This window comes from Chenopodium quinoa, unplaced genomic scaffold (genome assembly GCF_001683475.1).
Source record: "Chenopodium quinoa cultivar QQ74 unplaced genomic scaffold, ASM168347v1, whole genome shotgun sequence".
Classification (NCBI taxonomy): domain Eukaryota; kingdom Viridiplantae; phylum Streptophyta; class Magnoliopsida; order Caryophyllales; family Amaranthaceae; genus Chenopodium; species Chenopodium quinoa.
In genome coordinates this window covers 3,912,824-3,939,849 of record NW_018743691.1, presented here as the reverse complement: position 1 = coordinate 3,939,849, position 27,026 = coordinate 3,912,824, and positions in this window count along the sequence as shown.

The following is a 27,026-nucleotide window of genomic DNA, read 5'->3' as shown; positions in this document are numbered from 1 at the left end:
AGATGTTTTGGGCAAAAAGGGTAGTTGAACAATATATCGTTTTTCCAAAATTCCCTCCATGTCCCAATAAACCTTGGTCTTGTTTTTTTGAGTAATGCTACACATACAATGCTAGTATGTGTAGGTCCACATACAACACCGTTGGGTGTGTGACACGTCAAAAGTGAAGAAAAGAAAAAGAGGAGGAAATAAGGGGGGGGGGGAAATGGGGAAAATAGGTGGGCAAATTGGCGCCATGAAGAATCGTGAGCAGAAGAATTCCCGGGTAAATTGGCGACATCTCTTCCCCTCAAATTTGGGCAATACTTTCAATGGAACTTCACAATTTTATACATACATACATACATACATACATATATATATATATATATATATATATATATATATATATATATATATATATATACCCATAAACAGCGGTGAAGACAACAGAGGAGAATCAGCCATTAACTATGGCGACGAAGTCAGAAAAAAAAGGGGGAAAAAATCAGAAGTGGAAAGACAAGAAAAATAGGGATTTGGGCATGAAGATGAGCTGAAAACTAGGGGGAAAATGGAACTGGATAAAGAAATTGATGCGAATTAGAGTTGAATGAGGAGAGAGAAACGGAGAAATTGAGGCGGTATTGTGGAGCGCGCCCCCATTGATCTTCTTGATCAATTTAACTTGTCAATCAAAATGGCTCTTTTGGAAATAAAGTGAACAACAAACGTCCACATAAGGGTGTTATGAATGCTGGTACTTAGTCACCTGCTCAGTAGGTAGGAAGCGATTTAACGTGCGTTAGTTTGTTGTAGCAAGTAGCCAAGGGTCAACGTCAAGTTCTTATCCCATAGATTTGTCTTATTTATATCCACATAACATGTGGAATTCAAAAATCCACACTTCCTTCTACTCCATTGTTAGTTCTAGAAAGTGATCTCGCAACGAGAAGCTTGATGTGAGTGAATTTGGTATCAATAATCAATCGGGTTGTTGGGTGAGTTGAATACAAATTAAGTTCATTTTTTATTTTAAATTTGATTGATTTCAAAAACTTTGTTGATCCTCACACAAAAATGTAAGCAAGGAAAAATTGACAGGAATATTATGACCTTTGCTCCGTCCGCCCAAAGTAAAACGACCTTTTGAAATTCCCCCAATAAAACGACCTTTTACCCTTATCTTCTTAAAATAGAACATTTTACTGGTTACCGGCTACAACTTGTTATACTGGTCCACGCTAAGGGTTGACCCTTCTTTTCCCTTGTAATTTAGCCTACGTGGCATTAATTACCCAACTACCCTTCTTTTCCCTGCCTTTAATTCAATTTCTCTCTCTGTCCTTCTTTCGTCCTCTCTGCAAACTCCATTAAAGACGCGAAAAAGGACTGAAGCTCATTGAATTTAATTGCTCCTCTGACTTAGTGGTTGGGGAAAGGATTGAAGTGGGTTGTTTGCGAGAAGGAACAAGGCTCGAATTGTGTGGTTGGAAAATCTGGAATTGGTTCGAAGGTATGTAATTGAGCTTACATTTTGCCTTATTTTGTCTGATTTGTGAATGTGTTATTTAGATAATTGTAGTTATTTGCGTCTAATTTTGTTGTGTTATGGTGTGATTATGCTAATTAGATGCTAAATTTAGTAGCTTTAGTTGAATTGGATGACTTGTTAATTGTGCAATTATGCGATTTGATGTTAGGGTTGGATTTTGCGATTGTTTTAGGGGTTGATTTTTTCGAATATCTGATTTGTTTTGGTTGATTAGATTGATAGATGTGATAATTGTGGTTGATATGTAGGTAAAATGTCTACCTTTTGTGATAAACTTACCAAATTTTTTTCATTTCTACAAGCCTTCATTAGCTCAACTCGGATACATGATATTTCACTCTTCATCTCTTGTACATCTTCCTCCAAATTCTCCTTCTTCAATTGTAATTTCTTAATTTTGTCTTCTCTTAATTTTTTCTCATACTCCAATTCCAATATAATTGTGTCTTTTTCCAACATCTTCATTTGGAAATCTTTTGCAGTTATTATCTAAATTAGGCCCTTGTCTCACTGTTCTAACCACAGCATCTCTCCCGCGCCCAGTTGCACCGAATTTTCGGACGAGTATTTCTTCTTGAGTTAGAAGATGACAGAGATGCATTAGATGATTGCCTTCTTAAAGACATGACACCATTTACAATGGAAGGCCACAAAATTAAAATTAAAATTAAAAAAAAAGAGGGAGGAAAATGAAAGAAAAGAGTGGAACAGGGGAGAAGAACGACATGGAGCTGGGTTAAATAAAAGGAGGAGTATTTAAAAACCCCAACGGTCATTGCCACGTAACCATTCTACCTACAAAATCCGGTTACCACTTGAAGATGTTCTATTTTAAGAAGATAAGGGTAAAAGGTCGTTTTATTGGGGGAATTTCAAAAGGTCGTTTTATTTTGGGCGGACGGAGCAAAGGTTATAATATTCCTGTCAATTTTTCCTTTTTTTTATATACTCATAATAACAAATAATTTTTTTATACGATTTTTTTAAACACTGGATTAAATACCTCTATAAAATTATTAACCAAAATCTGAGTTATAAAAATTGGTATAAATAAAACATAGCAAAACAAAATCTGAATAATTAAAAAAAAAATTTAAACACATCAAGTAATAGTTTTATAAAATTATTAACCAAATCTGACAATAAAAAATTGGTCTAAATAAAACATAGCAAAGCCCATATATACACAATAAAAGTCGAATACAAATGAATTGCATTACATAATACATACCAAAGCCCATATATATTCACAATAGCAGTTTCAAAATTAAATTGCTTCACAATTTAAAGTGGGTTAGGTGCATTGATAATTTATGGGGTATGGGCCATAAGGTAGATGAAGATATAACGGACAAATTTGACGTAACGGTGCGAGACATAAATTTGGGATACGTCGTTACTCAGCAAAACACACGTAGATGTGCATGTGTGGAAAGGTTGCTGAGTCAAAATACGTTCAATTACCCAAATGCCCCAAGTTTAATGATGGAAAAGACGATTTTACCCTGTTGATTGATAAAACAGATTGATCAACTTGTATTTTGCCGGTGTCGTAGGGTTGAGAAGAAAACAAACACGGACTTGAAACATTGATAGTTGAGAATAAACATAGGAGAATCATGCTTTGGTGTTATATTCTACCTGAAAATCAAAAGAAAATATTAACATTAAAAAAAAAGGAGTAATTGAAGAAGATGGCGGTGACAAGAGAAGACCAAAACTCTTTTTTTTTTGGGTATTTTTCAGGAAGCTAAATAAAAAAAATTACAAAATAAAATAATTTTCTGTCAAAAAAAAAGGCAAAAAAAAAAATTTCAATTTCAAAAGTTGGTGGTTGAAATTTTGGGGAAAAGTTCAAATTTTGGTTGAATATTTTTGTTGAAAATTTGGTTTTGGGAAAAAGTGGCTCTATTTTGTGAGCCAATGAGAGTTTTCCAGCAGTTGTTGTATGTGGGCATTCACATACTAGGCTTGTATGTGTAGCCTTTTCGTGTTTTTTTTACTCTTTAGAAAAGGTGTGTTTATTCAGTCACTCATCACGTGTAAATGATTTTTTTTGTTTTATTTATGGTTTTTGTTTTTTGCTAGCAATGGTAAGTGTGTTGTGTTGTTCAATCGGTCGTCACGTGTTAATGGATTTTTGTTTTACATTTTTTCTATTTTTTTTTTTGTTTTATTTATGGTCTTTGTGTTTTTGCTAGCAATGTTGTGTCTCATCACTGTCGACCTTGTTCCACACGCCGCATCACCATTTTTTTTTTTTGTGATAATTCTCAATGATAAGATTTATGCACAGTTATAGGAGTAGTCAAATCGCAATTGACAAAGTTCAACATTGTTAAGATATGTACAAGTGTTATAGAGTATGGGTCTTTTGGCATGTATTATTTATTGATGTGCATAGTTATCGAATTAGTGTTCATGTTTTGAATTTTGTGACAGTGTATATATGTAAATCTTCGATCTTTCTAACATTCTAAAAAGAGAAAAGATATTTTGGGCAAAAAGGGTAGTTGAACAATATATCGTTTTCCCAAAATTCCCTCCATGTCCCAACAAACCTTGGTCTTGTTTTTTTGAGTGATGCTACACATACAATGCTAATATGTGTAGGTCCACTGTCCACATACAACACCGTTGGGTGTGTGACTGATGAGTCTATTTTATATATATTTTATTCCCCGTCCCACGGTCATATTTGTGCTTATTTGAGCTCTACGGGGCTATTTTTATTACTAATATACGTTTTCTAGTATTTTTCTAGAGTCGGTATTATTTTGTAGGAATTTGCAGAATTATGATAATTCCCGAGCTTATTAAGCCACTACAGAAATATTAGAGTTTAATCGTATTTTATGACCAAATATTTTAAGCCCAAGACCGAGTTAGAGAAATTTAATTCAGTGATTAAGGGCTCAATTGGTGAAGAGTCCAAATTTTACAAGCTAGTATTACAGCCAACTACCCCCCCCCCCATTACAATAAAACCCTTACCCACACCCCACTAACCATACAGTTACCACTCACTAACCACGATAAATGCAAGTAACTGACCATTCCTCACATTTATAAACAAAAAAGAAAAAAAAAAATCAAAACCTTCATTTCAAACCCATTTTCATGAAATTCTCCCTCATCAAAACCAAAATTTTGCATGAAACTCACTACAAATTGCTTCAATATTACTGCAAATTACATCAAAATATCTAAAAATGTCTGACATTAGAGATGAAGTTCGTCAATCACAACTAAATTCCGAAAAAGAAGAGTAAGAATTTGTTCATTTAAGTAGAATTTTGAGTGTAAACCCCTAGATTATATATATATATATAAATATATATATATATATATATATATATATATATATATATATATATCTTTGCGTTTTGATATTCTAAAACAAAATCTACTATAAATACACTTATTTTTGTGTAAAATAGACTAAAATCTACTATATTTGGTGATATTTTTGTAGAAACGAAACAGAGAAGAACACTTCGAAGGTTCCGTCGGAGAAAACGGTTGTTGAACAAATGTTCATTTTCGATAAATGTTCATTTTCATTTTGATAGATGTTCATTATGGTAGTAGTATATGATCATTTACATTCTCACCTTACATCTACTAGGGTTCATTCTTGAGAAAAGATTACCCTAACTTTGTTTATGATCTTTACATATTAATGAATGTTTTCTAGTATTTACACATATGTTTATTTAATGTAAATATGTACATGTTCGTTCTCATATTGAAAATATCCACATAGACTATAATAATACATGTTTAACTTCATATGAAATTATATGCTCCTGAGCGTCATTTGAATATTATATTACATACATTTTAGCTCTAGTATATATTGATATATATACATTTTAGCTCTAATATTGATAGATACTTATTCGAATTTGATACATAGATGTTCATTTGGATATGTGTATGTTCACATATATATTAATGTATGTTCATTCAAATGTCAAAAAATGTTCAAAAATAAATCATATATTGTTCCTTCATCATAAACCTATAGTGATTCTATTTTAAATTATAATTTAATCTTATGGTATTTTATTCACATTTAATATCAATACATATTGTATTTTGATATATTGGATTATTTTTAATGGTCATTTACATTTATAGATATTCTTTTGAATTTTTTTTTATATGTGTTCATTTTCATATTAATTTAATAAATGTTCATTTAGAATTTAATACATGTTCATTTAGAATTTAATACATGTTCATTTAGATTTTATACGTTTTCATTTTCATGTTGAAATATTTTTATATATTTATAATGTGTTCATTACTAAATTTGTAGTTATTATTAATGCGTTAAAGTTCAATTTTGAATCCTTATATTTAATGTACTTTTGTTTGGCATGTGCTGTTATAATTTATTTATTTTTTTTAAAAAAAAAACTTGATCGATCTCTTATCATACAGGATAGTCAAGTAAGGAAGTTGAAGGCGATAAATATATTGTGCTCATATTATATATTTCATGGAAAACACACACATATATATATTAGAGGTGCAACAAGGAAGATATACATATATACACTTTATTATATCAAATGTAACAAAAAATGTTCTTTTAATAAGACATGTATGTACATTTGGTTCACTTTCATGTTTATGAAACAATTATTACATGTAATAGTATCGTTATATAGAAATGCGTTATTATTGTAATTAAATTAAATTTATTTTATATTGGAAATTATTTTTTAACAACGTTTTATTTACATAAGTAGAATTCTAAGACGTATGTATCTGTATACTATACATCTTACTATGAAACTTACACATAGCTCTTGAAATGAACATTTTGATGATATAAAAATGCACATTTGATGATACAAAAATGAACATTTAATTTGTTGAAACACGAATAAACAAAAATGAACATTAGATGATGTAATGCTTCTTACAATAAAAATGATTTGAACGTGTTTCGGGGTTTTCTGATGTCCTGCGGGAGAGTTACAACACCGAGACTGGAACCGGACGCCTGTACCTGCAAAACAACGAAGACTCCTTGTGGTAGGAGCTCCGCCTCCAACGGTCAAGTTAGTACCTGATTAAGGAGTAATAAACGCGGAAATTAAAGTGATTTAGTCTCTCTAGGTGAGAGTGTTTAATGTGTAATCCGTGTGTTTTTCGAGTCCTCCTCCTCTTAATGAGGATTAAGAGGGGTATTTATAACCTCGGGAAGCGTGCCACTCTCTAGGTTTAGGGTAAACCTAGGGCTGACTGGGCCTCTAAACAGGATTGGGCCTTGTTGGCCGGTTTTCCCATTTGGCATGGGTGGACACGTGGCGTGTCTTAATTGGTCCGTAGAGGACGTATCTGTGATTGACACGTGGCAGGCTCCTATTGGCCTACGTGAAGGACACGTGGCGGAACCTGGTTGGTCCACTTGTCAGACGGTGATTGGTGGATAAAAATCCCCTAATCATTTGCCCCTCACAGGTGGCACGTGACTGGTCACGTGTCACCTGTGACAGGTGTCGCACGGTGACAGGCGACGGCCTGCTACAGGTGTCACCTTGCAAATGGCCGAGAGATTTTCTCGCCCAAATTTTGAATTTGGAAGCGACCCTTCGCCTTCTCACTTAGCCTATATAAGGAAGTGCTGACTTCGGTCATTTTCACATTTGAGAACTTTGCGAGAGAACATTCGGACCCCTGAACTTGCTCTGACACTTTGGACTTTTGTTGCCTACCGCCTGCTCTGACAAGCCGTTTGCAAAGGATTTCAGAATTTCATCAGTCGTCACTCGTTCAGGTAACCGTCGGTTCTCTTATTCTTAATTTTTTTTTCCTTATTATTATTTTTTGAAATGGCACCATGGAAGCACACGACACGACCTAAGTTAGTGATCAGCCGGTCACCGGGGACGGCTGAATCTAGGACTAGGAGTGCCGCCTGCCCTTTTCTGGACCCATCTTTGCCCTTTATACAAAGTCCGACTGTATCTGTGTCTATGCAGAACGTGATGGCCAGAACAAAAAAGACTGCTAGGATCTCAAACTCGGACGGCTCCTCCCAAAGGGTGCCCATTAGTGAAACATCTGACCAGGCGCCAGATGTAGAAGTGAAACAAGGCGGCTGCCAAGCCGACAGTTCTGAGGGAGGGGTCAAGGTGGTCCCTTCCCATTTCACCGTTGATATGTCTAACTTTTCTCCTGCTCCTTCTAAGGGAGAGGAGGCGGGCCCCTCTGGGAGAGGGGAGGAGTCGTCCTCTTCGGACTCGTCAGAGGACGAGTCCGAGTCCAGCTCTTCTGGCCACGCTTCTCCAGGCTCAGAAGAAAGAAACAGCCGCCTACAAGAGGCGAGGCTTTCTCATGCAGTTGAGAAGGGGGGCAATTGGGCGGAGCCGTCCGCCTCTTACAGAGAGGAAAACACCCCCTACTACTGCACGGTACCCCGGGGCCGGATCGCAGCCATGCAAGACAAAGTGGAGAGCTTTATAGCTAACCACAGAATGGGCCCCGGATTTTTACTGTTCGTGCCGGATCCAGAAGACACTGTCGTCTGGCCGGCTGGTACCAGCTATGATGACGGCTGCTTTGGCTGCTATGTGGCGGCCATCAAAGCTGGACTGCGCTTCCCATTACATCCGGCTGTTCAGCGGATTTTAGATGGGTATGATTTGGGATTATGGCAGTTAGCCCCCAACTCTTGGGTAAACGTACTCGGCTATGTGGCCGGGTGCGAAATGTACGGGGTGGAGCCAAGCTTTGAGGCTTTCGCCCACATGAACTATCTCAGCCGGACCCCTAAGTCGGGCGGTACCGGCTGGTATCAATTAACAAGCCATAGGGGCTACCTCATGACGAGAGGTAAGGCGAACAAATGGAAGGATTGGCGGAACACCTTCCTTATCATCGAGGGTTCAGACACAGAGCTGAACAAGCGCTTCAACAGGTGGAACAGGAATCCGCCCCTTCTTGCAGGCGGCCGCAGCATGCCGCCTGTTCCCCCAAAGGCTAAAAAAGAGATCCTAGACAAAGGACTCTTCAAAGTAGAGACTAGGGTGAACTCTACTTCAGGGGTACGAGAGCAAGTACCCCTAAACTGCGTCCCGAGCTTCAAGTGGCTCTATGACGAGTACTTTTTGGCCGCCTGTGGCCTCAGCAGTCGGTGCTCTAGAGGTAGCCGGCCTGACAAATACTCTGTTTTTTCACGCCTTGTTTACTTGGGATTTTTACTAACTTTGCTGTTTATTTTTTGCAGCTGACGCCATGAGTAAAATAACAGCATCCAAGACTGCGGCGGCCATGTTGCGGGCCTCTCTCATGCAACAGTCTTGTACCGACTCCCCCAACAAGGGGGCCGACTCCCCCAACAAGGGGGCACCCTTGGTGGGCTTCGAAACTCTTCCTCTTTTAGGAGTTGTTGTCTTATGCATATACTAACTTTTTTTTTTTTTTTTTTTTCAGTCGGGCACTCCAAGAGCTTCTTCCTCGCAACAGCCGGACCCCAAGGCCCGGAGGACGACTGTTGCAAGCTCTCCTGGGTCTTCCAGGAAAACAGTGGCGGCTGAGAAGCAGCCGGCCACTCCTTCTAAAACTCCGGCGGGGCCGCCTAGAAGTATGGACAATTACTTGTAAAAACTTTCACTTGCTTCCTTCTTGACTAGGTCTAACTTGCTTTTTTACGCTTGATGCAGCCGGCCCTCAGGAGCCTGACTTGGTAGAGGTAGCCAAGTCCATGATCAAAGCAGTTCCTCCATCTGAAAGGGAGGCGGTCAGGGGTGTCGGCACCCTTGACCTTGATGGGATTGCAGGGGTCCTTGCTGAGGTATACTTAGCATTTTTTGAGTATTTGAATTCCAGGACGCCTGTTTTTTTGTTTGGAAACTGACGCCTGTTCCCTTTTTACTTAGGCCCTGCTCCGAGTGAACGGCCTCCGCAAGCCGCTTGATCGGAAGAACAAAGAGGTAAAGGCTGCAAAAGCTATGGCCGCCTCTGACTGTGATAAGGCAATGTTTCAAATTGCCCAAAATGAAGTTCTGACAATTGATATTCTTTATTATCAGGCGCAGGCTGCCGCCGCTATCCGGGCTCAGTTAGAGGCGACCCAGAAGAGGAACAGCGAGCTGGAGGCGACCGTCTCCAATCTCAAGGCCGAGCTTAAACCTCTCCGCCAAAAGATGCTCTCATACGAAGCCATGGAGAAATCCTTGGCTAACGTAAAGGAACGCCTGGTGACCCAGGAGAAGAGTCTAACTAAAGAGCTCTCGGAGAAGGCTGAGCAAGAGAAGAGAGAGCTCGTCCGAGAGATGATGGAAGACTCTTCCCAGATCCAGCGCATAACCTGGAGCCGCCTCTTCCCCAGTGCCGACTTTGCCTCGTGGGAAAAAACGTACCGCCAGTGTTCTGAAACATATAATCAAGAGATCCTGGCGGCTGCTGAGGACGAGGCGTTGGAGGAGGCCTTGGATGAGGATGAGCAGCCGATAGTGGCGCTTGTGCCACTTGGGGGCAAGGCATCGAAGAAGGATGCAGCTGAGGCCGAGTCTAACAAGAGGAATGCTGACCAGGCGGACGCTGCTAATGTTGAAGACTTGCCCCCTTCTTAAGCTTTCATGTCTTCTTTCACGGCCTGCGTGCCGTTTGCTTGTATTTACCCGGCCAGGGGGCCGGGGTTCTGAATATTTTAATCTTCTTTAATGCAATTTTATATTGCTTGAAATTTGTCTAAGTGTTGAATATTTGATATTGAATTGTACACTATATCGACTGTTTTGCATGGCCGATTGTAGACAGGTACGGATGGTCCGCCTATGCCCCTGGACGACTGGTTGTCTGTTTCCAAGCTGGGCGATCAGTCGGCCATTTATTCAATCGGTATTGGTCCCGTTTAAAAGACTGGATTACCTTTAGGCAGGCGGTCCTGTTATTAGTAAAATTAACCAAGTAAGAAAGGGTTTTCTTACTTAGACTTGTAGGCAGTCTATGACTGGATTACCTTTAGGCAGGCGGTCCTAGTCGCCGAGTGATTGAGTAGTAGAGGTATCAAGCGGCAGAGGCCGGCTGGACCCCTTGATTCGCCGATGTTTGTTGGCTATTAACTCAAGAGGTACCCCCTGCATTTATCCCAAGTAATACAGGCGGTAATCCGACTCAGATGTCAACTGTTACCACTAGTTTGGTTAGTGATAAAAGTTATCCTTGTCTCAAAAACGGCTACGTGGTTGCCCTTGGGGACAGTCGTATAGGTGCCGTGTGATTAGTTTATAGAACAATGTTCCACCTAAAAGGGAGCTGCTCTCTGCGACGAATTTCATCCGGATGGATGCCGTCGGACGCCTGCTATAATGTTGGGACAGGTCGAATTGAATTTTTATATTTTGATCAGTTGGCTTGACGCCTGGTCTGATCATGTTTTTTGATAGTTTTTGGTGAACTATATTATGTGAGGGTAGCCGGTCAAGCGGCGTGCCCCTCTTAAATTAAACATAGAGAGTGGCCGACTGTTTGTCAGTTGGCATGCCCCTCTTAAAATAAAAATGAATATAAACATGGAGAGTAGCCGACTGTTGGTCAGTTGGCATGCCCCTCTTAATACAAAATTGAATAGTAATTTGCAACTTTATTCAAGTAGTCCTTGACTTTACATTTTTTTTTTTTAAAAGAAATATTTCTTAAGATTATCTATGTTCCAAGTTCGAGGTAACGGCTGGCCGTCTGGTGTTTCCAGACGGTAGGTACCGTCTCTAACCTCTTCATATATTCGGTAGGGGCCTTCCCAGTTGGGAGTTAGCTTGCCAGACTCATTAGCCCTACCAACAGCTTCCATTTTTCTAAGTACAAAGTCCCCCACCTTGAGTGGACGCCTGTGCACTTTTCTGTTGTATGATCGAGTCATTCTCAGGCGGTAAATCTCATGGCGTAAGACAGCATTGCCTCTCTTTTCAGGGAGTGAGTCTAACGCCAGGCGCATGGCTTCCCAGTTTGCCTCTTCGTCATATAGCATTACTCGAAGAGTCGGCTCGTAGTGTTCTATTGGAAGAACAGCTTCCGCACCATAAGTTAGGAGGAATGGAGTTTCTCCAGTCGCCCCTTTTTCAGTCGTCCTAATGGCCCAGAGAACATGTGGTAGTTCATCCGCCCATAGGCCGCCTGCTCGTTCAATCTTTTTCTTCATACCGTCTGAGATGATTTTATTAAAGGCTTCTACCTGGCCGTTTGCTTGTGGACGGCCGACAGATGCAAAGAAGTGTGCAATTCCTTGGTCACCCAACCAGCTTTTGAGAACAGACGTCTCAAATTGGGGACCATTATCAAAAACCATAGACATGGGAACCCCGAACCGAGTGATGACATTTTTCCAAATGAATGAAATTACATCCTTCGTCTTGATTCCCTTTACAGCCTCCGCCTCTACCCATTTAGTGAAGTAGTCGACTGCAACAAGTATGTACCTCCTTCCGCCTGTAGCAGGCGTATATGGACCCAGAATATCCATGCCCCACTTAGCAAACGGTAGTGGGCTATGAATGGTAGTGAGGTCAGTAGCCGGACGGTGAATTAGCTTGCCAAACCTTTGGCACTTGTCACATTTTTTCACCATCTCCATTGCATCTGCTTCTAAAGTAGGCCAAAAGTAGCCCTGCCGCCTTGCCCGTTGAGCAAGCGTCCTACCGCCTATATGGGAAGCACAGTAACCAGAGTGAAGATCGTCTAATATCTCTCGCCCCTTTTCTGGAGTAACACACTTCAAGAAGGGTTGAAGGTACCCCCTTTTGTGAAGTTTTCCCTTTATCATTTCAAAACTGGTTGCTCGTTTTTTCAGTGCTGCCGCCTGTTGATGATCATCCGGCAGGGTACCGTTTGTCAGATATGCCCTGATTGGATCCATCCAGGTTGAGCTTCTGTCTAAGATTCCAATAGGGTCTCCCTCAATGCTTCTCTTCTCCACTACTTCCCAAAAAACGGTTCGAGGAGTATCACAGGAGGCGGATGATGCTAATTTTGAAAGTGCATCCGCTTGGTTATTCTCTGATCTCGGCACTTGGACCAGATGGAAATCCTCAAGGGAGCCGACTGCTTGACGGACCGCCTGTAAATACTTGATCATGGCCGTATGGGTTGCTTCGTATTCGCCATTGTACTGACTCACTATCAATTGTGAATCGGAACAGGCGTCTATTTTTCTTGCCCCTGCCGCTTTGCACATGCGGATCCCGGCTAGTAAAGCTTCATATTCTGCCTCATTGTTTGAAGCCTGAAAGCTGAAGCGTAGAGCATACTCGTACCTGTCGCCCTCTGGAGACTGACATATGACGCCTGCTCCACAACCATTTGAAGTAGAGCTTCCGTCCACATATACCTTCCATACTTGGTCTGGAACTTGAGAGTCAGGAGGACGAGTCATCTCTACAATAAAGTCGGCAAAGGCTTGCCCCTTCACTGCTTTTCTAGGCTCGAAAGTAACTTCGAGGCTCTGTATTTCTATGGCCCATTTGATCATTCGGCCTGACGACTCCATGATGGTAAGTGGCCGCTTGATAGGTTGGTCTGTATACACGACGACTGCATGTGCCAAAAAGTAGGGCTTCAATTTTTTAACAGCCATGAAGAGTGCAAGACCAAATTTCTCCACTAGGGGATACCTCAACTCGGCATTTTTCAGTACGTGACTGGCAAAGTAGACCGGGAGCTGACAGCCGTCTCTTTCAGCAAGGAGAACAGCGCTTAACGCATAATCAGAGACGGCCAGGTACATGTAGAGTACTTCTTTGGGCAAAGGGCTGACCAGCCTCGGCAAGGAATGCAAGTGAACTTTCAATTTCTGGAAGGCGGCCTCAGCATCCGGCCCCCATTCAAACCTTGCCTTTTTCTTAATTGCCTGGAAAAAGTATAGGCATTTGTCGCCTGATCGGCTTAGAAATCTTCCCAAGGCCGCCAGACAACCCGTTAACTTCTGAACCTCTCGGATGGTACGAGGCGACTGCATATCAATGACCGCCTGCACCTTCTCAGGGTTCGCCTCTATTCCTCTCTGATTGATAAGGAATCCGAGAAATTTCCCAGACTCAACTCCAAATACACATTTCTTGGGATTGAGCATGACATGGTGCCGCCTGAGTGTGGCGAAAGTTTCTCGGAGGTCCGACAGATGATCTTTCTGAAGTTTAGTCTTGACAATCATATCATCAATGTATGCCTCGACGTTTCTCCCAATCTGATCAAAGAACACAGTGTTTATCATTCGCTGGAAGGTAGCCGGGGCATTCTTAAGACCAAACGGCATGACCGTGTAACAGTATAACCCTTGATCAGTGACGAAGGCCGTCTTCTCCTGATCTTTCTTCCATAAAGGAATTTGATGGAAACCAGAGTAGGCGTCCATAAAGCTCATCAAAGCATGGCCGGCTGTTGAGTCGACCAGGCTATCAATTTTAGGCAGAGGGTAACTGTCTTTGGGGCACGCCTTGTTTAAGTCTGTGTAGTCTACACACATTCGCCAGGTGCCTTTCGGCTTTTTAACAAGGACCACATTTGCAACCCAGTCTGGTAAGTAACATTGCCGAATGAATCCTGCATCAAGTAATTTTTTAACTTCGACGGCTGCCGCCTGACTTCTTTCTTCGCCATGGTTCCGCTTCTTCTGCCTTACCGGCTTCTTTTTTGGATCCACAGCCAGTTTATGTACCGCCAGCTCAGGACTAATGCCTGGCATTTCATGGACTTCGAATGCAAAGATGTCCTTGTATTCTTTCAACAGATTGTGAAAGTCATCACCTAGGACCCCTAGAGCAGTCGTCCCAACTTTGACTGTTCTGTCAGGACGCGAGACATCTAAGATTAGGTCCGTATGCTCACCAGCCGGCTGAGGGCGGAATTCATCCGACCGCTCCTCTGCCAATGATTGCTATTTTTTATCTTTTCTTGCGGCCCCCATCTGGGATGCCTTTCTTTTTTTGCCGCCTGCTTCTTGAACAGGCGCATTATCCTTGACATTGTCAATCTTTCCTCCACTGGACCCAGCGGCCATAACAGTGGGCTTGACATCCGAGAGATAGCATTCTCGTGCCATCCTCTGATCTCCCCTTAGGGAGCCGACTGTTCCATTGTCCCTCTCAAACTTGAGCAACATAAGAGATGGGATTATTACAGCCTTGGAATTATTTAGGGTTGGTCGTCCCAGAATCATGTTGTAGGCCGAGAGTTCTTCTACCACCAGGAACCGGACTACCATGTGTCGTCCTTCCCCTTTTTCACCCAGGCGGATGGGTAGATCTACTCGTCCTACAGGGTGGACGACTCCTCCTCCAAACCCTACTAAAGGGTGGGAGGCCGGATGTATACAATCAGTTTTGTACTTCAATTTTGACAGACATTTGCTACTGATAAGATCTGAGGAGCTTCCGGTATCTATGAGGATTCGGCCAACTCTCTGATTGGCCACTTTACATTCAATGACGATAGGGTCGTCATGCGGCCCCCTGACCCCTCCTAGATCTTCTTCAGTAATGACAATCTCAGGAAATGAATTTTTGGAGGGCCGTTCTGGGTGAACAGAATTTACATCTAGCCGCCTGATATTGTCTTTGTTGCCCCTAATAGTGGGACCTCCTCCTGCGAAGCCGCCTGCAATAGTGTAGACGACTGCATCATCTGTATCAGAGCTGTCGGCCTGTTGATTCTTTTTGGCCGACTGTTTTTTCGAGGAAGTGCTCCCCGTGGATTTCTTGACAAAAGAGTCAAGATCACCTTGCTCAGCCAGGCGGTCTAGATACCGCATGAGACTGATGCATTCGTTGGTGTGATGACCAACATCTTCATGATAATCACAGAATTTATCTTGGTTCCGGTTGCTTGCAGAACCCTTCATGGGGACCGGCTTCTCAATAGAGATCCGTCCCTTGATTTCGTTTAGGATAGTTTGGCTATCCTTGCTAAACGCATACTTTGGGGAGTATGGTTTGAATTCTTTTTTCTTCTTCTGGACCGGCTGTTTAGAGGAATCAGCCGCCCAGACCTCTTTTCTCTTCTTTTCCTTGTTTGACGACTGTATCTGTCGTCCTTCTTTTTTGTCGAACTTTTTCCCGTCCGACTGTTTCACTGTACTACAAAGATCAGTTGCCTGTATATAGGCTTCTGCTTCAATCAAGGCCTCCTGAAGAGTCGCCACCCTCTTTCGAACCAGATCAAATTTGAAGGTCGACCCGTCTTTGAGACCCCTGAAAAAGTCAGTATAAGCTACCTCATCCGGTAACCCTTGAATCTGTATTCTCATCAGGTTAAACCGCCTGATGTAGGATCGAAGCCCCTCCTTCTCACCCTGCTGAATTGTTCCCAAATCAAGGGTCGTCTTCTTCGCAGGAATGTTCATGGCGAAGTTGGAGGTGAACAAGTAAGCAAGCGTCCTGAAGTTGTTTACACAACCAGTCGACAGGTTGCCGAACCATTGCTGTGCAATTCCTTTGAGAGTCGCTGGAAAACACTTGCACCAAGTGGGATCATCCAACCCTTGAAGGTACATTAGGTTGGAGAATGCCATCAGATGATCTTCTGGGTTAGTAGTGCCATCATAGGCGCCTACTAACACATTTTTCACTTTGGCCGGCTGAGCGGCTTCAGTGATTTCCTTGGAGAAGGCCGACGGCTGTTCACCAAGTCTAAGCAACCGTAGCTGCCAGTCCAAAGGTTGGAGATTTTTAGCTGCGTGTCCACCAAACGAAGGTGGCTGCATAAAATACTGTTGCTGTGGTACAAACGGTAAGTTTGGTACCGCCTGGTCGCTATGAAAGCCTGACTGACGGGAGGTGCCGCCTGACTGACTCTCATGATACGACTGGGTATGCCTCATCGAGGTATTTCGCAGACTTTCTTGAAAATTTGAAGTAGAGGCCGACTCTGACAGTCGGTCACTCTTCTTCTGTTCTAACAGCAGACGAGCGTCTGTGTATGTTTTCTTCGACCCGTCCGCCTGAATGTGACGAACAGGTTTCCTATTTCCTGGAGTAGGAAAACGGTATTTTGTGAGGTCAAGGGCAGGCGGCTCCCGCTTCCTGGATTTAGGATGAGGAGTTCCCTCTCGCCCTTGAACCGGCTTCCTCTTGCCTGAGGTGGAAGGTTTCTTAGCCGACTGCTCCTTGTCCAGAGCAGGCGGCGTCTTGTTGATCAACTCTTGAATTTCTCCCTTGAAGTCCCTCATGAAGGTCATGAGTTCGTTCCTTGTGATGGGAGCAGACCCATCAGTCGGCTGCTGCCGAACAGGCGGTGCGCCTGCTGGCTCACTTCCAGTTTGAAGATGTTCCCGTTCCCTCCTTTCGGTATGACGGGTACGTCGGGCCCTTAGGGTCCCGTCTGAAGCTGTGTGAGCTTCAACTTCAAATTCACTCTCAGTATCGTGGTCCGACTGAACTTGAGAGTCGTCTAGAGGACGCCTCTCTTCAGGAGTCGGTACAGACTTGGATGCCATCTCAGAAGTACTCTCCCCACAGACGGCGCCAAAATGTTTCGGGGTTTTCTGATGTCCTGCGGGAGAGTTACAACACCGAGACTGGAACCGGACGCCTGTACCTGCAAAACAACGAAGACTCCTTGTGGTAGGAGCTCCGCCTCCAACGGTCAAGTTAGTACCTGATTAAGGAGTAATAAACGCGGAAATTAAAGTGATTTAGTCTCTCTAGGTGAGAGTGTTTAATGTGTAATCCGTGTGTTTTTCGAGTCCTCCTCCTCTTAATGAGGATTAAGAGGGGTATTTATAACCTCGGGAAGCGTGCCACTCTCTAGGTTTAGGGTAAACCTAGGGCTGACTGGGCCTCTAAACAGGATTGGGCCTTGTTGGCCGGTTTTCCCATTTGGCATGGGTGGACACGTGGCGTGTCTCAATTGGTCCGTAGAGGACGTATCTGTGATTGACACGTGGCAGGCTCCTATTGGCCTACGTGAAGGACACGTGGCGGAACCTGGTTGGTCCACTTGTCAGACGGTGATTGGTGGATAAAAATCCCCTAATCAGAACGCAATAATCTTTATATATAAATTTTCTCTCCTTTTTTTTTTTATAGAAACATATTAGAATCCAATTCAGAAAATATATTAATTTGAACAAAAACTCCTTGTTATAAAAATGAACATCTAATGATACATAAATGAACATTTATCAATTCAAAAATGAACATGTTATAAAAAATTTGCAGGAAATTCATAAATGAAAAGGGGCGAGGGCGGAGCACGCGCGGAGGGTAGGGGGGTGTAGGTAGTGTTCCCTGCCGTGGGGTGTAGGTAAAAATTTGTAGTTTTTACGTACGGCGTGACTTGCTTCTTAGACTTTACAAAGAATTTTGTTAATGGGAGTGGTATTGTTAGTGGGATTGGTGGCCATTAACTTTTCTTCTATATAAAGGGGAATAAGGGAGTACGGTTGTAATCCCCCATATTTTAAAATATATTATAAATGAAATTATATATTATTTATAATATTTATTTGTATTTTTTCGGAATTGAATTTCAAAAGTTTCAAATTATTTTTGGGGTTGATAAACGATTTTATTACAAAGAACTTTTTATGAACCTTCCTTCTATAATTTATGTCCAACAAACAAACCAAACCCAGTTTACTTTCTTAATTGACCCATTAATTTAATGAGGCCCAATATCCCTACTTACCCTACTACCCTCTCTCCTATAAATACCCCATACATCCCAAAAATTTCCCCACACAAAGGTTAGTCTTATTTTCTTTCTCCTTTGTTTTATTAATTTGTGTAATTATAATTATTGATTATGGGTTTTGATTTTATTGTTTGAAATTAATTTAATTAGTATCAAATTGTATTTTGATGATTAAACTTTATAATTTCAGATTTTATAAATGTTATAATTTTCAGATTTTGTAAATTTAATAACCTAGGGTTTTTAATCATTGAAAATCATGATTTTAGGGTTTTTATGAACAACCGATTTAGGGCTTTTATAGTAATGATGTTTTGAAATTTTGGTGATTATACTACTAATTAGTTTAACTTAATTCCAGATTATTTTGAACACGTAAATTCGTGTTTTAATGTTTAGATTTTGGTTCGTTAATATTAATCTCGTTTTAATCCCGATCAGGTTCTGAACTCATCCCGATCAGGTTCGTTAATACCACCCTCTCGTGGCCAAATTCAGCCTCTAAATATAATTTTAGGGCAGTTTTTGATTTTTAACGAAGTTTTTTTTATGCTTAATGTTTATAATTAGTTTTGGGTTTTGATTTTATAGTATAAAGTTTATATTTTTAGTATCAAAATCATGTTTTTATGTTATAAACTAATAATTTCAGATTATAATTGTTGTTATAATTTTCAGATTTAAAATTTTAAAAACCTAGGGTTTCAATTTATTTAAATTGGGATTTTAGGGTTCTTATGACTAATTAAATTGGGGCTTTTGTTCCTATTGTATTTCTAATGCATAATTAACCATAAAAACATGTTTTTAATGAAGTTTTTAAGGAGTTTTAATCTAAATTATATTGCTGGAAATTTGGTTAAGTATTAATTTATTATTGTTGCTTGTTTTCTAGGAAGTGATTATTTCTTAGGAGACTTTTAAGTGATTAAAAGTGGCACAAAGGATTGTTTATACGAGGTACGTACATGTCTACTTCGTTGTAAGTAGTATCATGTTTAGGTACCAAAAAAAAGAACTTAGTTTCATGATTAGAGAACACTTAGATGAAAATTGTTTGGTTATACATTTAATTAATTCATGTGCTTATGTTTATGAGACATGTTTTGGTGAATTGATTATGTTTGTATGGAATTATGGATGCAAACATGTTGAATTATATTGGATTAATTATTTGTATGGAATGTTGATACAAACATATTTTATTGGATTGGTTTGTTAACCACATTTGGATTATTAAAGGATTGGAATTGAATGGTTTAAGTGGAATGAATTTATTAATTATTCCACAAGGTTATTATTTATTTATTTATTACTCAATCATGACTTGTTAGTATGTTGAGTAAAGGTGGATTAAGCCGAAATGGCTAGGTGGGTTGACTATGTTCAACAATTTTGAATAATTTGGAAGTATAATGGAATTAAAGGTCAACTTGTGATGTGATCACCATTGTCCTAAATAAGATTAAAAGTGAATTGATGTATGATTGTTATGTATGGTCTTCTTGATTGAGTCGGCTATTTATTAAAATTGTAATCACGTAAAGTGAAACATGGATGAGCAATAAAACTCTGGAAAGCGTGCACTTCTAGAGTATTGACAATTATGGGTTGGGGTACACGGTGGTAGCCCGTGGCTTTTCGAGGCTTGTTTGATCAACATGTCCTCTTCTCTTTTGGTATTTACATTTTATTTTATAATGAAAGTTAGATGGGATCCTAGACTAACTTTGTGAGAATGGAGTCGCGCCCATTCTTGCATCGCGCTAAACTTTTATTTTAAATGGTCATTTGGGACCAAAATGATTTGGTGGATTGGACAACCTCGTCTATTGCTTACTCCAACTAAATTAATTAAATTAAATATAAAGAGTCAAGTGTTTGGAATTGATTAGCAAGTATGTTGAGTCATTTGAATTGTTTAAGTGTGGAGTCTTGATTAATGAATTTATGTTGTATGTTTATTTACTTTAATTAGTTGAGCATGCTAGGCTTGGTACGTTGTAGCTTGTATGTACTCAGCTTTGCTGATTGCGTGCTTTTGTGTGTTTTCTTTTGGTCATGGCCTTCGCCTTTCAATGACCTTGTGATGATCCAATTATTACACTTGTATTATTGGGGAGCAGTGTTGCACAGGTTATCTTGATGATGTGAAGTTCGGGGATTTGACATACGCATTGTCAAGGGATTGGTGTGATTGAGAGTATTCGTTCTTTGTGTTGAACTTATTTATGTTTTACTATTTTAATTATGTTTTGGGATTTTGGAATATTGGTTTGGTTTTAATAAGGGCCTTTATGGTTCCAATTTGTAAGCTTTGACTTATTGGTTTTCTAAATTATATCATTTTAATATTTAAGTTGGATTTCCGCTGCAATACTTTGATAAAGCCTTAACGTTTTAACACGTGGCGGTAACATGCCAATGATTCTCCTCTATTTTTATTTAAAGTAAGTGGTTTGGAAAAGGGAGAATTATTGGGGTGTTACAACGGTATCATCAGGTAGTTTAGATGAGTTTTTTAGTTTAGTTTTTAATTATTGTTATTACTTTGTTTTATGTTTTTATTATTCTCTTTCTCTCTCTAACTTTTCTCTCTCTTTCTCCTCTTAATAAAACTCTTAGAAGCCGTTTGGTTGGGGGTATTCAAGAAAGGGAAATGGAATCAACTACCTTAAATCCCTTTGATGATGTTTGTTACGCACAATCAATCATTCCCTTTACCCCTCCTATTACCCCATTTTCCTCTACTTTGATTCCCACCCCCCCTCTAGGGAATCACTCTTTCCCCCAAATCCCTCTTCACCCAACTACCATGACCACCTTGTAACTACCTTTGACCAACGTTGAAAACCACCACCCAACAACCACAACCACTGCCAACTACAAGAACCATAGTCGCCATCACCGTACCATTGTTTAACCGCCACCAGAACCACCGCCTAACTGTCGACACCAGCACCACCACCGACCCAACTTCACCGGCATAATCGACCTCCCAAATTGCCCTAAATCCACCCGAAAAAACCCACCCTCCTTGAAAACCACCCCACCAAAACCACCCTAAATCCACCCACCCTGAAAACAATTGCACCAAAATCGACCTAAACCACCCGAAAAACCCACCTCATCCGATTCGACACAACCACCACCCATATCTCCAAAACCTTCAGATCCACCACAAAAACCACCCAAAACCCTATATTTTTCTCCATAATCACCCCAAGTTACCCACAAACATCTAAAAAATAATCCTTAACACCTTATAAACAACCAAACAACTAGATCTAATAAATTAAAAAAAAATTGAGGGAGAAGAGGACATCAACGGCGGTAGACGGGAGGGAACCAACGGCGGTAGAGGGGAGGCGACAGGGGATACAGTGGCAGGTCGTGAGAAGGGCAGTGGCTAAAGTGGTGGTGGTGGTAGGTGAATGGTAGATTTAAGGGGTAGTGGTGGTTGTAGGAGGAGAGTAGTGGTGGTTGTGATTCCCTTTATGTACACCAAACAACTATACCAAAATGAGGGATTAGCTTTCCTTTCTCTACGTTTCCCTTTGTTGATTCCATTCCGTTTACCTTGTGTGAACCAAACAGCCCCTTAATATTACTTTCTCTCATGTTTCTCTCTCTAAACTCTTAATTTATGCAATTTTATATTTCTTTCTTTTTTGTACTATCTCTTCCCTCCTTATTTACTTATTTTCTTTGCTTTGATTTTAATCATGTCTCCTTTAATTGCTTTGTTTAGTTTATATTTAGTTATGTCTGAGTAGTTTTTTTTCTAGGGTTTATGGGGATCCATAAATAATATGAAGGGGTAATTTATTGTTGTTGATTGTCAATTCTAGATTAATTTCCTATTGATTGATTTAATGCTCTGTGACTAGATTAGGCCTAATCTTTTATGCATGAGTTACAATATTGATTCGAGATTCGAGAGATGAGTTTCAATAGGCAGGTTAATTTATAAATGGTTAAGTCGAGATTCGAGAGATGAGATTTAATACCGGTAGATTAATTATGTGATTGTAATATGTAACGAAAGCCCTTTATGATCTGATTAATTGATGCATTGATGATTGATTATTATGTTTTACCCTGGAATATTATTTATTGGTGAACCTATGCCCTAGGTCTTTTATTCATTGTTTCTCATCCTACTTTTATTCTTTTCCACTTTTACTCTTAGTAGTTTAGTTTCCCTTCGATTATAACAATTTGTTACTCTATAATCTAGATTATATTAATTAATTAGGAATAAATAGACTCGTTTCCCTGTGGATTCGACCCTACTTCCCTATCTATTTTAGTTAGTGGTTTAGGAATTACTTTTGATTAGGTGATACGATTTTAGCCTGTCAGTGACACGTCAAAAGTGAAGAAAAAAAAAGAGCAGGAAATAAGGAGGGGAAATAAGTAAAAGAGGGGGAAAATAGGTGGGCAATTAAATTAGTGCCATGAGGAATCGTGAGCGGAAGAATTCCAGAGTAAATTGGCGCCATCTCTTCCCCTCAAATTTGGGCGACACTTTCAATGGAACTTCACAATATTATATATATATATATATATATATATATATATATATATATATATATATATATATATATATATATACCCATGAACAGCAATGAAGACAACAGAGGAGAATCAGCCATTAACTATGGCGACGAAGTCAGGAAAAAAAGGGAAAAATCGGAAGTGGAAAAACAAGAAAAATAGGAATTTTGGCATGAAGATGAGCTGAAAACAGGGGAAAAATGAAATTGGATAAAAAAAAATTGATGCGAATTAGAGTTGAATGAGGAGAGAGAAACAGAGAAATCGAAGTGGTGATGTAGGGTTGAGAAAAAAAGAAACACGGACTTGAAACATTGATAGTGGAGAATTAGCATACGAGAGTCATGCTTTGGTGTTATATTCTACCAGAAAACTAAAAGAAAATATCAACATTAAAAAGATCAACATTTAAAAAAAATGGAGTAATTGAAGAAGATGGCAGCGACAAGAGAAGACCAAAACTCTTTTTTTTTGGGTATTTTTCAGAAAGCCAAATAATAAATAAAAAAAAAAAATTAATTTTCTGTCAAAAAAAAAAGGCAAAAAAAAAATTTCAATTTCAAAATTTAGTGGTTGAAATTTTGGGAAAAAGTTCAAATTTTGGCTGAAACTTTTTGTTGAAATTTTGGTTTTGGGAAAAAGTGGGCCCCATTTTGTGAGCCAATGAGAGTTTGCCAGCAATTGTTGTATATGGGCCTTCACATACTAGGAAGCCCACATACTAGGCTTGTATGTGTAGCCTTTTTGTGTTTTTTTTACTCTTTAGGTAGGTTGGTAGATGTGTTTATTCAGTCACTCGTCACGTGTAAATGATTTTTTTTTTGTTTTATTTATTGTCTTTGTTTTTTGCTAGGAATGGTATGTGTGTTGTGTTGTTGAATCGAATGGTATGTGTGTTGTGTTGTTGAATCAGTCGTCACGTGTTTGTTTTTATTTATTTTTCTAATTCTTTTTTGTTTTATTTATGGTCTTTGTGTTTTTGCTAGCAATATTGTGTTTTATCGCTGTCGACCTTGTTCCACACGTCGCATTACCATCTTTTTTTAGGGTGATAATTCTCAATGATAAGATTTCTTTACAGCTATATGAGTAGTCAAATCTCAATTGATAAACTTCTGCTATGTTAAGATATGTACAAGTGTTATAGAGTAAGGGTCTTTTGGCATTTATTATTTATTGATGTGCATAGTAATCGAATTACTGTTCATGTTTTGGATTTTGTGACTGTGTAAATAAATAAATGTTTGATTTCTCTAACATTCTAAAAAGAGAAAAAATGTTTTGGACAAAAAGGGTAGTTGAACAGTATATCAGTTTTCCAAAATTTCCTCAATGTCCCAACAACCCTTGCTCCTTTTTTTTACTCTTTAGGTTGTTTGGTAGGTGTGTTTATTCAGTCAGTCATCACGTGTCAATGATTTTTTTTTTTTTATTATTTATGGTCTTTGTTTTTTGGTAGCCATAGTAGGTGTGTTGTGTTGTTCAATCAGTCGTCACATGTTTCAACGAATTTTTTATTTTACTTCTTTTCTATTTTTTTTATTTTTTTTATTATGGTCTTTGTTTTTTGCTAGCAATGTTATGTCTCATTACTATTACTTTATTCCACAAGTCGCATCACTATAGACACCCATTTGTGTCTCCCCAAAACCAAACCCAGTGATGAGTGTCTTTCACGTTGAATCATAATCGAATGAAACGAAAGTGTGAAAAGGTCTAGTGTTGCGAAAAGTTTTATTTCTTTTCTCTTCTCTCTGTTTTTGAAAACTTTATTTTAAGAAAACAGCTAATCCAGTTTGGTTGGTTCATGATATGGGTCCAATAGTGATATAGTTGGATGGGGCTTGCAAAGACCTTTCCAACGATATATTATAAGCCCAATTCCGATGAATATTAAGGAAGTTATGGCCAATTTACTAAACTGGGCCCGGTTTGAGCTTTATGTACGGCCCAATGATCTAGGGGAGGGCCTAATATGATTTATCATTCCTAATGTAATTAGGAATGGTTTTGGTCTTCTAGAACATTCTAGAAGGTCTTATCATTCTTAATTCAATTAGGACTCTTCAGAGTTTTAATTAGATCAAATAGCATTTTCGACTGAAATTATATTATTTTATCTTCCAGTACAGTAAAATTATCAGTTTTTCGAAAACGCGTTAAAAGCCGGTTTGGCGTCCAACCCCAGGCCTTGGCGCCTGGAATCAGGATTGGCGCCAGACGCCAGCCATTGGCGCCTGGCGCTAGCCACTGGTCCTGGCGCCAATGAGCCAGGGCTGGCGCCAAGTTAGTTTTTCGATCTTCGGACTCTGTTTTGATAAATTATCTTTTTTGGATGTTTTTCTCTATAAATATCGTATTTAAAACTCCGGTTTCATCATCAACAATCACTTTTTCAATTACCCATGATCAATATTCATTGACCATTAATCAACTCTTTTTATTAATAAATCGTTCATCAATTCTTTTCATCATCTTCATCTCTTTTCGATAATTCTTAACATTCATTCTCTTCTTTCTCTTCTTTCTTGCTTTAATACAAAATTCCGCATTCACAAGATCTAGATACACCTAGCCATATTCGAAGTTGCCTTCGCCCTAGACGTGAAAGGTTTTAATTTCTGAGGGTTTGGTCTCAAATCTCTCTTTCAATTATTTAATTTAATTGTTTTGATTATTTATTTTCCTTGAAGTTACTAACGTGTGTATTTTGTTATTAGAAAGAGGTACGAGGCATCAAAGTAAGTGCTTTAATTGATTAATTGATATTATGATGTAGAAATCATGTTTATATTGTTATTATGATATTCCTAGTATCATGTCTAGGTTAATTTTAATATCAAATATGATTGCTATGATGCCTTTTATTCTCTTCCTAATATTTATGATTGTTAGTATCATGTTAAGGCTAAAGATTTGATTTTTATTGCTTAGTGACATGCTAGGGTTTGTTATTAATCTTGTTAGTATCATGCCTAGGATCTTGCTGTGCTTTAACATGATAATGATGATTATGATTATGATGATTATGATTATGATTAGTAATATTTATTATTATGATTGATTATTATTATTATTTATTATGTTGCTTGATATGTATCATATTTTATATTGTTATTGCTTGATCACCTTTTATGTATGTTTAAAGGGAATTGGTATTTGCAATCACGCTTGATAAGATAATTAATAATCTTGTTAGGTTTAATTGTGATTATAATTCAAGTGATCGCCAATAATAGTTTATTTGTGCATTAAATTCAACCAACATAGTTTAAACAGGTTTAGGGTTAACCTATTGATTGTATGTTAGTCAGAAAGCGCACATGAATACGAGCAGAATAAAGTAGAGGCCTATTATTAGGGCAGGTTCAATCTCTTTCAGGTTGGATTTGTACCATCATCCCCGGACCCTTATTTGGTTCATGACCTTACGGAGTTGGCGATCTCTTGGATCGTTAAGGGGTGTAACCTTCACCTCGTGAACGGTTTACAAGTTCCTTAAAAATTTGTTGGCGACTCTTTTGCTCTATCTTCTTCCCTTTTAGACGTCACCGTACTTTAGTGTATGATCACAGTGGGGTTCAAGCTAGTGGGATTTTAAGGCTTGAAATTATTCCCTACAATCACCATCTTTTTTTTTGTGATAATTCTGATGTGTCTATTTTATATAGTATTTTACCCCCGTCCCCTGGTCATAATTAGTAGTGTTTTTGGCTCTTTGGAGCCACTTTTATTACTAATTGGTGTTTTCTAGTGTTTTCGTAGATTTGGTTGACTTTTGCAGGGATTTGCACTTTTGGAGCATTTTCCCGATATATTATGGAGCAATCTCGAGCACTGGAGAAGCACGACCAGATTTTATAGCCCAGGGTCGGTTAGAGCCATCGAACGGTGATTAAGGGCTCGGTATAGGTGATATCGGGGCATTTGGACCGAGTATTCAAGACCCAAAGAGGAAATCCAGATTGGCCCGAAGAATCGGAGCCCAATCGTAGTCCAGATAGCGGCCCAAGAGAGTCGCCCGGCCAAAAAGGCTGGCGCCCGGCCGGGCGGGAGAAGCAAAGGTCGGCGCCTGGTGACGTGCCCGGCCGGGCGCGAGATTCAACCTGAAGAGCAAAAAGGCGCGCCCGATCAGGCGGTGCCTCGCCCGATCGGGCGCGTGTAATTATTAGAGGTTAATTTCGTCGTTTAAGTTTGTTTTAGTTTAGGATTTGTACGGAGTATAAATAATCCTCCGTAATACGATCTTCGGAATCTCACTCTTTACTCTTTTCTTTACTCTCTT